Source organism: Ischnura elegans, chromosome 1 (assembly GCF_921293095.1).
Source record: "Ischnura elegans chromosome 1, ioIscEleg1.1, whole genome shotgun sequence".
Classification (NCBI taxonomy): domain Eukaryota; kingdom Metazoa; phylum Arthropoda; class Insecta; order Odonata; family Coenagrionidae; genus Ischnura; species Ischnura elegans.
Window position 1 is genome coordinate 20,544,168 of NC_060246.1, and position 12,403 is coordinate 20,556,570.

Sequence of the window (12,403 nt, forward strand, 5' to 3'; positions counted from 1 at the left end):
ATATCGACGTACAATTGATCAGAACTCCCAAATCCAACCATAAAACTGAGATAATGTGTCATTTGTCATAATAAATTATACATCTTTCACTATTATTTCAAAAATAATGTCACTTATTCTATCACCTGTAGATATTATCAGTGTTGTCCTTGGGCCGGTCCGGCGTACCCCCAAAAATCCAAACTCGTTATAAGCGTACCGGTTAAAATACCTTCGCGGCCGGATGTATAATGCATGTTCAGCTGTTGGAATTTTTGGTGAGTACCGCCTAAATTTTTTTTCCAACTACAGCACTAGATGTTATACAATCCTCTTCGCTATGATTATATAGCAATATCTTTATTTCCCCTAAAATCGGAATCAATAACGCCACGACTAAACCTCCACTCCGTATTTAACACTCAACCCTGATCGACTTGCAATTCTCTCCTTTGGTATCAACAGAGAGAATCCAGTTTTTACCAGAACTCTCCCTCGTTTAAGGATAATGTCCGAATTAATTGTGCTACTATAATATCCCGCGGCACTATCCTAATTAGCTTTTGGAACTACCGCGAGTGAGTGGGGGCGATACGGGGGTCTATAAATAATTTAAAAAATGCCTAAAAGACGCTTGAATGACCTTCTGGGTCGACTTACACTATTAATACTACTTAAGTCATATCTGAAATTATTTTCTGGAGAAATAGAAGGAATTTTTTGGGAAAAGTGTGGGAACATAAAATGTTCATAAAACGCAGAGCGGTATTGAAGTATTCAGTCTAAGTTGAATGTAGATCCATAGACAAATTTACAGCAAAATCTGAAGCATTAAGGGAAAAACGTCTGTTGATTTAGGGTGGAATGACAATTGTTAGACTTCCTCCCGGCAAACCCATAAAAACAGCTTCAACAAAAATTTTCTTAAGGAATTTCGGGAGGAATAAACCCTGTTTCTTTCAAAATCTCGTTAGTTATAATATAGATAATATGGGGGACTGGAGAAACTAGCAGTTAGTAGTAATGGTTATAATAAAAACGGGAAGAGTGGATAAATTTGCGTGAAAAACTGATTGAAACGAAAATATAAGTATACAGTAGCGATGCTCTTATACTTGTGGCTGCATTCGCCGCTATTCCTCACAAACTATGGGAAAAATATTACTTCCTTCCGATTGTGACTGCGGTGGGCAGCGAAAATTAATTTAGAGTATTATTCCCTAAATAAAAGCGTTTCTTTACAACGCTTTTATTGGCTGAAAATGAAAGATTACTGCAGAACGGAAAATCTACGGATCATCGTAGGGTTTTCTACACCAACATCTGCTTAATACCCTTCGAGCCACCTCCAGGATGTTTGGCAGGGGGTGATCAATCACCAACATGCAGCATGCAAGAGGACCGCCACATGCATACCGCACGGTCATAGTAATATTACACATACTAGCAAAATATACATGCATATTCATAAGACAAACCTTACCATTGTTTTGTAATTCCTCTAGCAAATACATACAAGGTTAGAACTTATGGAAAAAAATCACATGCAATGAGCCATCCTAGCAAGTGACGCCTTTCTTCCTATTGATTGAGACAAGGTTGCTATCCTTCATAGTACGAGGGAAGAATGACATTTTAAATCTCTCTGTTTTTCAGTCTATTTCTTTTATTTTATTCTCCATAGAAAATATTTCCTTTCCGTAGAAGCATTAAATTATGGTTTCTCTAGTAGTGGCCCACGTCGTCCTAATGACAGCGTTGGGATTTCTCTATCCCGTCCCTTCCAGTCCTATCTACTATGGATGCTATCTACATAATACCCTGCGAGCCACCTCCAGGGTGTTTGGCAGAGGGTGATCAATCACCAGCATGCAGCATACAATTCGACTCCCACATGCACACCGCACGGTCCAAAAAGCGTCACGTATACTAACAAATTACCCTACCATATGTTGTTAGAAATAATAATAAAATTAAGAAACATGCATTAAGTTTGACATAGGTTAGTAGGCTACACTACAAGTCATGCAATCTATTTATGAGTTTTATCGCTGCCGTTATCATCTGTTATTGATCGTGGAAAAATAGACATTCTGAACCTGTCTGTTCTACAATCTATCTCTCTTATTTTATTAATATGATCTGATCTTCCGTAGTATGTCTATCCTCACCCGGGAGGCGACGGCGGTCGCTCTATCGCAGCGGCGCTTCTCTCCTTTTGTTCCTTCCTCTCCAAACCCCCCCCCCCCCAGGATGTCTAGGTGTATAAGCTAAGGTACTTGGTTCCTGTCCTTGTTGCGTTGTATTCCTCAAAGGGTCCAACCTGGGTCTTCATCCGCTGCTGAACGGAAAACGGAAAATATTGAGACTATTTTTGTGACGCACTGATCACAGGTGTAGCCAATGCATTGACGCAGGGAATACGTGGATGAAGGTACCAGGAAGGATCTGTAGAAAACTGCATTCCAATTAATGACAATTTTACGGTCACGCTTTCATGGAATAAATAACACCAGAGGGATGAACAGTTTGGAAACTCTTGATCTAACGTGAACCACTTCCACTCAATGTGACGTGAAAACGGTCATTGGAATCACTGACCAATTAACTCTAAACTATGGATGTTCCACCAAAGTATGGATGTTGCTACTCATCTGGCCAGCTTGAGGAGTACTTTTGAAATTGCTCTCCATTTAAATGTATGGGATATCACGCTACTTTGAAGTTTTTCTCTTCTCATAAAATTCGGGCGAGAATGCAACTAGGAAGGCAAATTGCATCCTACGCAACAGTTTTTTCACGTCAATAATCTCTCTCCTCACAATCGACTTTGGCGCATTTATCCATTTGAAATAATGCTTTGAAAGCGCGGCCATTTTTAGAGGGTCGGGACGATATTTTACCTGACTTCAACTGCTCCCGTGCGCGGTGCTTGGCGACCAGCACTCCGTTGTTTAGAGCTCAGTGTTTCTCTCACTCAAGTCCGCTTTTTGTCTCGACATACGCAGTGCGTGCGTGCCCGCGATAAGCTATCGAATGTCCCAGCGGGCAGTAGAAAGAGCAGTGATTCGAGGAATTTTAGGAGAGGGTGGTTTCGATTTTCTGAATCGCCCCTCCTCCTCCTCTTTTCAAAACACTGGATTAGTTTTTAAATAAAAAGGTGTTTTTTTCCACCAAATTTTGATTCTAAAGTTAACACTGATTTTAACGATATTACATCATCGTCATGGTAAACACAGCATTAATTGTGGCGAATTTATATGTATTTTGGAGGAGGCATTGTTATGAAAGAGGGGGAGAGGAGGGTAAGGTGATAGGAAAACCGAATGATGTGACAGGGGAGGGGAAGAGGTGGAAAATAACGAATTTAAAGGGGGCAGGGGAAGGATAGTTGGTGCTTAGATACACCGAAGAAGTCACGGATGATAAGAGTATGAGTAAGAGATCGCATCTGTATTCCGCACATTCTATGAGCGTCAAAAATGGTCCATAAATCCGTGCGTTAGTATTTCGCAAATGACCTGCGGCTGGTTGCTCGTTTTGTGAAAAGAATTCCCGAGAAGTGCGAAGATAAGTGAGAGAAACGGACTACTTCTTCCTCGTGAGACCACATTTAGAGTACGCTGCCGGTGTATAGGATCCTCAAGAGAATATAGCCTAAACCTTTGAGAAGGCGCGCGTGCAGTGGGTTTTTGGTTTGGTCAGATGTCTAATAGATGCGTCGATCAGCTAACAAACAACCTTTTCAGAAAAAAATCACGACTTTTTTCTGCCCAAAGGTACCAGACATATACACAACTATTTACCTACTTAAGACCCGAGAGACGGCCTATGCCTTTGACATAGCAGCAATATGCGAAGTTTGAACGCTCGTGGTCGCGAAAGTTGGGTTAGGGGTGATTATCGAAATACAGTCACGTTCAAGGCAGATTTGGGCACTGTGCGGAAAACGAATGTTCTTATCTATCAAGGCAGGTAAAATTTACGGAGTGCGGATGATCCGGAGTAAGAAAGGAGAACCGGGAGACAGTGGTTTTTCCAGTGATAAAGGCAACATCCAGAAAGGTAGATTGTTAAACTAGCTTCCACCCTCATCTCTCACGCCCCCTCCCATGAATCCTTTGCCATCTCGCACCCTATTCCCCTTCCACCCTCTTCCCATTCACTGCACTATCCACCCTCACACGTCCCATCTTCCATCCAACCCCCAAGGGAAGGGCTGGGGAACGGAGAGTGGAGAGAAAATCGGCATCGGAATCAGCGCGCAAAGGAGATTAAGGCTTGACGTGCAGTTCGCTGGATGTAGTTCCGAACTTGAGGTGCGCTCCACGTACACCCTAACAGGGATAGGGCAACCCCTGAAAAATCACTGCCGTCATCGGAAATCGAATCTAAGGTCATGAGGGGCAATACCAATACCGATCCCGAGGTTTTTCAAACAATCATAAAAGGTAATCAGAAAAAAATCACTTTGCTATCTTCCATAGAAATTTATTATACCGATCTTGGTTTCAAGTTAAACGGGTTATTGTCAAGGTGACAATGTCTGGTAGGATGTGGATAATGACTAGTTACCTTAACAGGCTCCTGTCTCCGTTTATATGATATCAGGCCATTGTCCTTTGCATATTTGTCAAAGCTTTCTTCAAAGCATTTTTCGTCTAGGCTATGGCTGCTATTTCGTCAGCAAATCGCAGCGTAATGATGTTTTTATTTGTGGATATTGACACCCAAAGCCTTCTTTTTGATTTCATGATGGATTTCCCGAAAAAATGTTAAAAATTACAGGGGACAATCCCGGTGTAAAAATTGTCAAAGAAGTTCGCTCAGATCCGTCCCTGGGGCGTTATGTTGCCAGGTTTCTCGATTAAGCTTTTGTTTAAATTCTAAAAAAATTGAAGTTTTGTTAAGAAAGACTTTTTAAAGTCGTTAGTAGTGTTTTCTCTTCTAAACACACTGCTCCTCTTCAAATTACAAAATTAGTCAGCACAAGCATTTCCAAAAATTGAACACGACCGATGGGGGCGCAAGTGCACCCCCTTTCAACCTCCCCTCCCGGCGGCCATACTTAGGATGAACCACGGTTGTCATAACGGTGAGAACCTGTCTTCTCCTCTATGAAGAGGTAAATAAAATAAACTATGAGGGCTATTTTGTGTAGATATCGAAGCATAAAAAAATGCTTGGGGAGTTGCTTCCACGGCATAAGGTTTTATTTACAAAAATTAATAAAATTTTGATTGCTTCGAATATTTCCCGTATGTTTCACAGGTCCAGTGGCGGATACAGATGTGGGGCGCGCGCACTCCTCTTGCGGGGCCGCCCGTACTGCAAAAAATTGCAGAACCACAATTATAACTTGTTTGTATCATAAGACGACTTTGTCTTATACATATATATGTACACATGTATATATGTGTAATTAATTTTATCAACATTTACTTAGACTCTACATGTGACTTAATTATTATTTATTAGGATAAATGGAAAAGTAACTCAAGATATCTTTTGCGCCCCCCCCCCCCTTGAGTTTTTCTGCATCCGCTACTGTATGGGGGGGATAGATCCCCCTCCAATGCCTCAGAGAAATATTAAAATATTTAAAACTATTGTCTAGTTTTGACGTATAATAACTGCATCTCCTTAAAGTTAAATTTTAAGAGCCAAAATGATGTAAAATGTATTTCCAGGCATGTAATTTTTCAATAATTTCCCGGACCACGTTGCTAGGGTGTCGCCCCCGGACCCACCCATCCCCCCCCCCCCCTAAAGCATATTCCTATTTCCCACTGCACAGGTCCATACACTTTGAATCGTTACTGCACAACCTCTAAAATTTACAATATACCACTCTTTTCAGATTGCAATTTATGGTTTAACATAGTGGTAATTTTTTGTGCGTTATTTTGATTGATACAGCATCTCTTGAGTTTGCGCTCACCATGATACGATTTGGGGGGAGTTGCATTAGACAAGTGCACATCGACCCTCTCTCCCGCCCCCACCCCCTCTTCCCTGCTGTTGGCGACACCTGAGCGGCCGCGGCAGTAACTAAAGGGAAAAGGAAACCGGAACCGTGGTGTGCTCAGGGCAAACACAGATGGAGCCCCTGATGGATGGGCTGATGCTGGGGTGGGTGCACTGGTTCGGGGATATTCCGTTCACCTAAGCGGCGCCAGTGTCAACAAAGCGAATGTCGCCTCGGTAATGCGTCATCGCATAAATCTCAAGAGAGACACGGAGCGAGCGATACTTCATCCAATCCTATCGCATCGCCGTCATCATCATCTTCTCGAGTTTCAAGCGCCAAATAGCGCAGGGATGGATGGGGGATACAGACTGCGCAATGCACATATGTATATCCCTATGAAATCGTACGCTGGACAACTCCGTTTCTATCGGGCAATCCAAATAAAACTCGGGGCGGGAAATCGTGCGAGTAATGCTGAAGTTCTAAAAGGAGTTACGATAGAGGAGAAGCCTTTGAAAACCATGGGTGGAAGACTTGACAATGAAATCGGCCGCATCATAAGACTTGATATATATAATTAAAATAATCGTTCATGAAGAACTGCAGTGGCGGATACATATGGGGGGCGCGCTCACCCCCCCCCCCTTTGCGGGGCCGCCTTCATTGCCGAACATTGCATAACCACAATGGCATTGCTCTCCGGCTGTAGCGCTGTGCGGACGATATTTTGTACTGCTCGTGGCATCATATGCTCAGCAGTCCATATCACCTTGTACGGTATAGTCCTCAAATTTCCAAAGGGGAGAATGACGTCCCGGTGTTTTCAATGTTTGTCACATCACTTTTATTTTATTTTTTTATTGTTTACAATACTATTAATTAAAATCAACTCATTTCATTCATTCCACTCACTGCAAAAAAAGAGGGAATTACTGAAAAATTGTGAGAAAAAAATATGTAATTGATAATTACTTTAAAAAAAACTGGTAATAAATGATTTGAATCTAACTGGCTAAAGCACTTGATCGGAAATTGGGGGATTCGGGTTCGAATCCTGGATAAGGCGAATGATTTTTTCTCTGTGGATTTTCCGCACAATTTGTGCCATGCGGGTGACTCCGTAAAGATATCACCGTGGCTAGTCCTGGTATTCTCAAATCACAAATGTAACTTTTTTATATCATGATATGGCATATATATAATATAAAAGTATGTGCATAATCAGTTTGAATAAAACTTTCTAAAATTTTACAATCTTGATTGTTTTTCATTTCGATAAAAGTATAGGTAGCTCCAAATATCTTTTGCGCCCCCCCCCCCCCCCACCCTTGAGTGATTTCTGTATCCGCTACTTAGTAGAATGGTAGGACGGCAGAGGTATGACACGGATGAGATTCATAGAGTAGGTGAAGAAGGAAGTATAGCTCAGGACCCAATAAGAGAATTGAGCGGAGAACTGCGTCTTAAAAGTGAAGACTTTAGATCAGGGGTTCCCAAACTGGGGGGCGTTGAGAAAGTCCAGGGGGGGGGGGCGTGACACCCAAATGAAATAAATAAAAAAATTACAAAAATAATTTCCTCAGATCTTTGAAATTAAGTCTTCCTAAGTTTTCATAATTGTTTTTGTAAAGTTTCAATAAAGTTGTAAACTTTATCAAAGAAGGTTACAGTACTGGTTAAAGTACTTAAAAGTTTACCCCAGTGTTTCAGAGAAAGCTGGTCGAATGTACTTTCCTTTTTCAACAACATACATGTGCGAAAAAGCGTTTTCAACTCTTGTGGCGATCAAAACCAAGTACCTACCGCAACAAACTTGATGTCGAAAGTGACCTACGCTGTGCTTTGTCTGAAACTCAACCCAGGATCTGTCAACTTATCAACATGCAAGCGCACCCATCTCACTAAATTACATTTTATGTTTTGTTTTTGTAAGTAGGTAGGCCTATTGTTTCACCTTCCTTAAATTGAAAATGTATCTGTGTTACAATGTTAAATTTTGTATCAGTAATTATATTCGTTTTTCATGTAATACTTGTTTTAATTTTCATCATACGTACAATTATTGAATCTTTCCATTCTGCGTTACTGCATTCAACAGTGATGGAAAGCTGATCTGTGTAGCGGGGGGGGGGCGTGGTACAAAAACGTTTGGGAACCCCTGCTTTAGATGATGACTCGCCTAGAGGGTAGGGTACGAATATAAAAATTCACTGGATTCTCCAAAAGGCCACCAGATGCGTTATCACCCTCCGCGCTATTCAATAGAGTTATCAGAGTGCCCTCTCGCGGGGTTGCCCGTAGAGCGATCCGAATTTCACACGGAACATTACCTACAATTACGGCTGTTAACCCACCTCCCCACGAGTCATGTCCCTCTCCTCTAACCGACACGAACCTTGAAGCCATTTCAAGCAACTCATTTCTTAACATTATTCAGCTGAAAAAAAACCAACCGCCGACAGGGTCACCTTCATATATAGTAATAATAGTGGAATAACAATTCATCAGATTAACTTATTATGAAAAGGGTATGCTGGTTATTTTCGGGTAATTTTCGTGTTATTTTTAAGAGTCTATCGATGGAGTGGAACGGACCGAAAAAAGTAAAGACATTTGTAAAATCTGAGTTTAAGATATGTCATTTTTCACAAAAATAACAGTGGGGTCGACGGGCGCAAAAATCATTAGCTAGCTGTTCTCATTAGCACGGTTGAAAGCTTCAAAATGAGTGGTACATAAATGAGTTAATTTGTTACACCATTGATGGTTGAGCTATACGTTAAGATTCAATGCATTACTATTAATGTGTTGTAAATTACTTTCCATTCATTGGCGGTTCACTTGTTCAGTATTTCTGTATAGTTCATTGAGCGTTTTAGGGTTAAGTTTACATCATCCGAATTTACAAGCATGTGTTTTCGTAGGTGTTCTAAAATGAAATAATGGTTATAGTTTGAGGCCATAGTCGTAGCAGCGGTGGGGAAGTCAGTTGGGGTTCAAGCCCTCTCCCTCTCGAAGTTCTGGAAAGAATGGCCTTTTGCGAAAGCCCCAATAATGAACCCCTACTCCCTATTCCCCAAAACATTTTCTGGCTATGGCGGGGGAGGTTTAAGATCGTTGTTTTGGTAGGTAAATTTATTTCCGGGTCCCCTTGGTGGTGTGCAATACTTCTCAATGATATTGCATCTGAAGCATTATATGTGTACAGTCGAGTGGCTATGTGGATTTCAGCAATTATTTTTAAACACTGTTTGCTAAGCTGGTCAAACAAAAACTTACATTGGTGAATCACCTAAAATATTACATTATTTTCAATGTTTCTAGAAATTGCGTGGGTTGTCCCACCTCCACTAAGCTCAACGGGCCTGATTTTAATAACGATAACAGAGGTAAAGTAGCCCTCTCACACTCTACCGAACACCCCTGTGATGAGGTGCCCGAGAAAAATTCTTACCGTATTTAATGCCATCTTTGTAAATGTTGCGGGGCTAAAATGATAATCTTGGGCAAGAATTAACTGCAGGGAATTGATGTACACGAGGAATAGTTCTATTTCACATAAATTTAACATATTTCCCATTTACTTTCTACTATTTAGGTGTTAGAATTATTTGCCACTCAGTTACCAACTACGTTCCGCGCGTTGATATCACCGGCTATGCCCCACTTCCAATTACTTCTTTAAGGATCAGTCAGGGCCGGTAGACTCAAATGGGTCTAAACTTCTCTGCTCAAGTAAAGCCCTCATCTACCAATACATACCATTATACCGATGGCGTATCCAGAGAGGGGCTAGAGGGGTATAGGCCATTGGGTACCCAAATTACACAAGATAAAATTATAATTTTGTTCGGACCCCTACTACTGCTAGGAGTAAAGACCCCTTAAGTCTCCCACCTTACCCTCTCTCCCTATCCTGGATCCGGTGCTGCATTTTACCTCTTAACCTTTAATCCCCCACTTGACACCTCTTGTTTTGCTTCGGCATGCACAAAGCAACCAAAATATGTATGTTGACGGCAGCCACCGACATGAATTAAACTTTTCGGCCCGAGCTAGGCTCTTATCTTCAAATAACCCCTATCTTTTGAGCCTCCTTTGCTTTTTCTTTTGTCTCTAAATAGTCCTTCCTTGTCCTACTTTTAAAAAGCAGCTACGGTATCCTACAACTCCTACTACACCTCTTAGAACGCAGTGGCGTCGCCTTGACGCAAAGCTGATTCTTATCAATTATGCGGAAAAGATTATGCTCACTCGAAACCTGTTCCCGTAGTGGCCTTCAGACCTGAGCAGGGGCGCGGCTAAGAATTAGGACTTTAGGCGCAAGCAATACTTAGGGGAGTGAGGTTGTTGCATACCCGCCAGGGTAATCGGGATTTGCGGGGGCCCTCCTCCAGAAAATTTAAGATTAATGGTTCAAAATGGCGAGTGTTACGGCTTTCTGAGGGATATTTGATTAATCCTATTACTATTTCATAAGAAATCCTAATCCAATTAAGTAAAATGGATTAAACTTATATATTTCTCGGAGCTCTGGGGGGTGTTTCATCCCCCAAAACCCCCCTCGCTGCGCCACTGGACCTCAGTATCGGCTGCAATCTGTCGCAAGAGGGCGCATACCTCCAGCTCGATATGTCTTTTTAGTAAGAGATCACTAGCTTAAAACTCATGCAACTATCCTGAAAATTTTAAGGTTTATAAAGTATAACGTAGACAACATTTTCTTGTAACTCAAAATTGATCATTTCACTTTTTAATTGTTTGTTTTGATGAAAAGTTTTAACACTTGAGATCCAGGAAATTTTGCACATAGTCTACTCTGCTTACGCTTAAAATTTCGATGCGACAGCAAAAATTTACGCAAGTAATCCGTCATCAAAAATGACGGCTGACAGATAGGTATGCGATCTGAAGTGTGGAATCTGCCGTCTTCTTTGACAGATTTATTATTTCCATCGCACCCTATACAATAAGTGAGTTTACTTCATTTCTCTGTGGATTACTTTGTGACACAAATTAAATTCTTTGTATGTAAAATTACCTTCTCCAGCAAAAGTGCAAACATATATCCTTCTCAAAATAATGTTTGATTCCCTGCCCTCATAATTTCGGGATCCGATTTGCAATGCGTAGAATTGAGAGCCACTAAGTAACCCTCATCTCTCTCAAAATGGAATTTTAAGGAATTCCATTTTTTAATGCTTAATTTTTATTTATCAGACGTTTAAAACTCTTTGCAGTTCCAATGATACAAAGATACGGAATGCCTCAAGCAAAATAACAACTCAAACCAAACTCCCCCAGAAGGTGAGAAATCTTCATGAAAATGGTGGCTGATTGTTGGGGAGTAGAGGAGTTAGACCTATTTACCTCTCAGTTAACAGCTACGTTCCACGCCATCTGCCATATTGCTCCGCCCTGCCTTAATTTCTGGAAAATTTGAAATGTTGGTATTATTTAAGCTGGTCATCTCGAACAAAAGTATTTATTTCATCATCTTTAAAAAAAATAATGTTTGAAAATAAAGGATGAATATCTATGCATCCAAAAGCCACTTGTCGCACTTATCAAACCTCAGACGGATTAACGCGGTGAGGTGATGCATACCACTAAGGCGCAGCGAGAAGTGATCATGATCAACCGCCCCCCCCCCCCCCAATAAACAATGGTCATAAAACGCCCCTGTGTGTGTAGCCTTAAATATCTTTTGTCGTTCAAATTCCTGCCCAGGATTTTTTTCCATGGCATTTAATGGCAATAAGAATTTCACCGCTGTGACAAGACATGTTTAAATTTACAACATTTATCGTCATGCGCGGCTTTAGCGCTGGTTGGAGGAGGCCCTTCACTGGTTGTGACATCTTGGAGGCCTATTCTCTCTCCATTTCAATTGAACCGCCAGAGCCTGATACGCAGCACCACGAACCTCGTCTAATTGCCAAGGAAATCAAGAAATCAGAACAGCATAGTGATTTGATCATTTCCCCTGAAAGCCAAATGTCCCTGGTCCAGACGATAATTTTCATTGAATTTTATGTAAATTTCACCGCCATTTACGCGGTAGATTTGTATGTATCACAATGAAAATATATTTTGGTGACGGTGGATGGAGTGCTCATTTCTTGCCGCAATTTCTAAGAAAATACTTGAAAATGACTCATAATTTCAACTGCTTCGCAGCAGCGAGTTTTCACTTTTTTTAAAATTCAATATTAAAATTAATGATATTGTTTCCAGAGCTTTATTAGGAAGGTAAGGGTAGAGCTATGCAGGCCCGGAAATAAGTACGGCAGAGCAGAGGGAGTACATGCCCCGGGAAGCAGATTTCAGGGCGGCAGCAAAATTTTAAAAGTTTATTTAAAGAAATTATTTAAATTTCCCAAGAATATTATTTACCAATAATTATTTGATCCATATGTTACTTTAAGCAATAAAATTAATTAAACGTCTTAA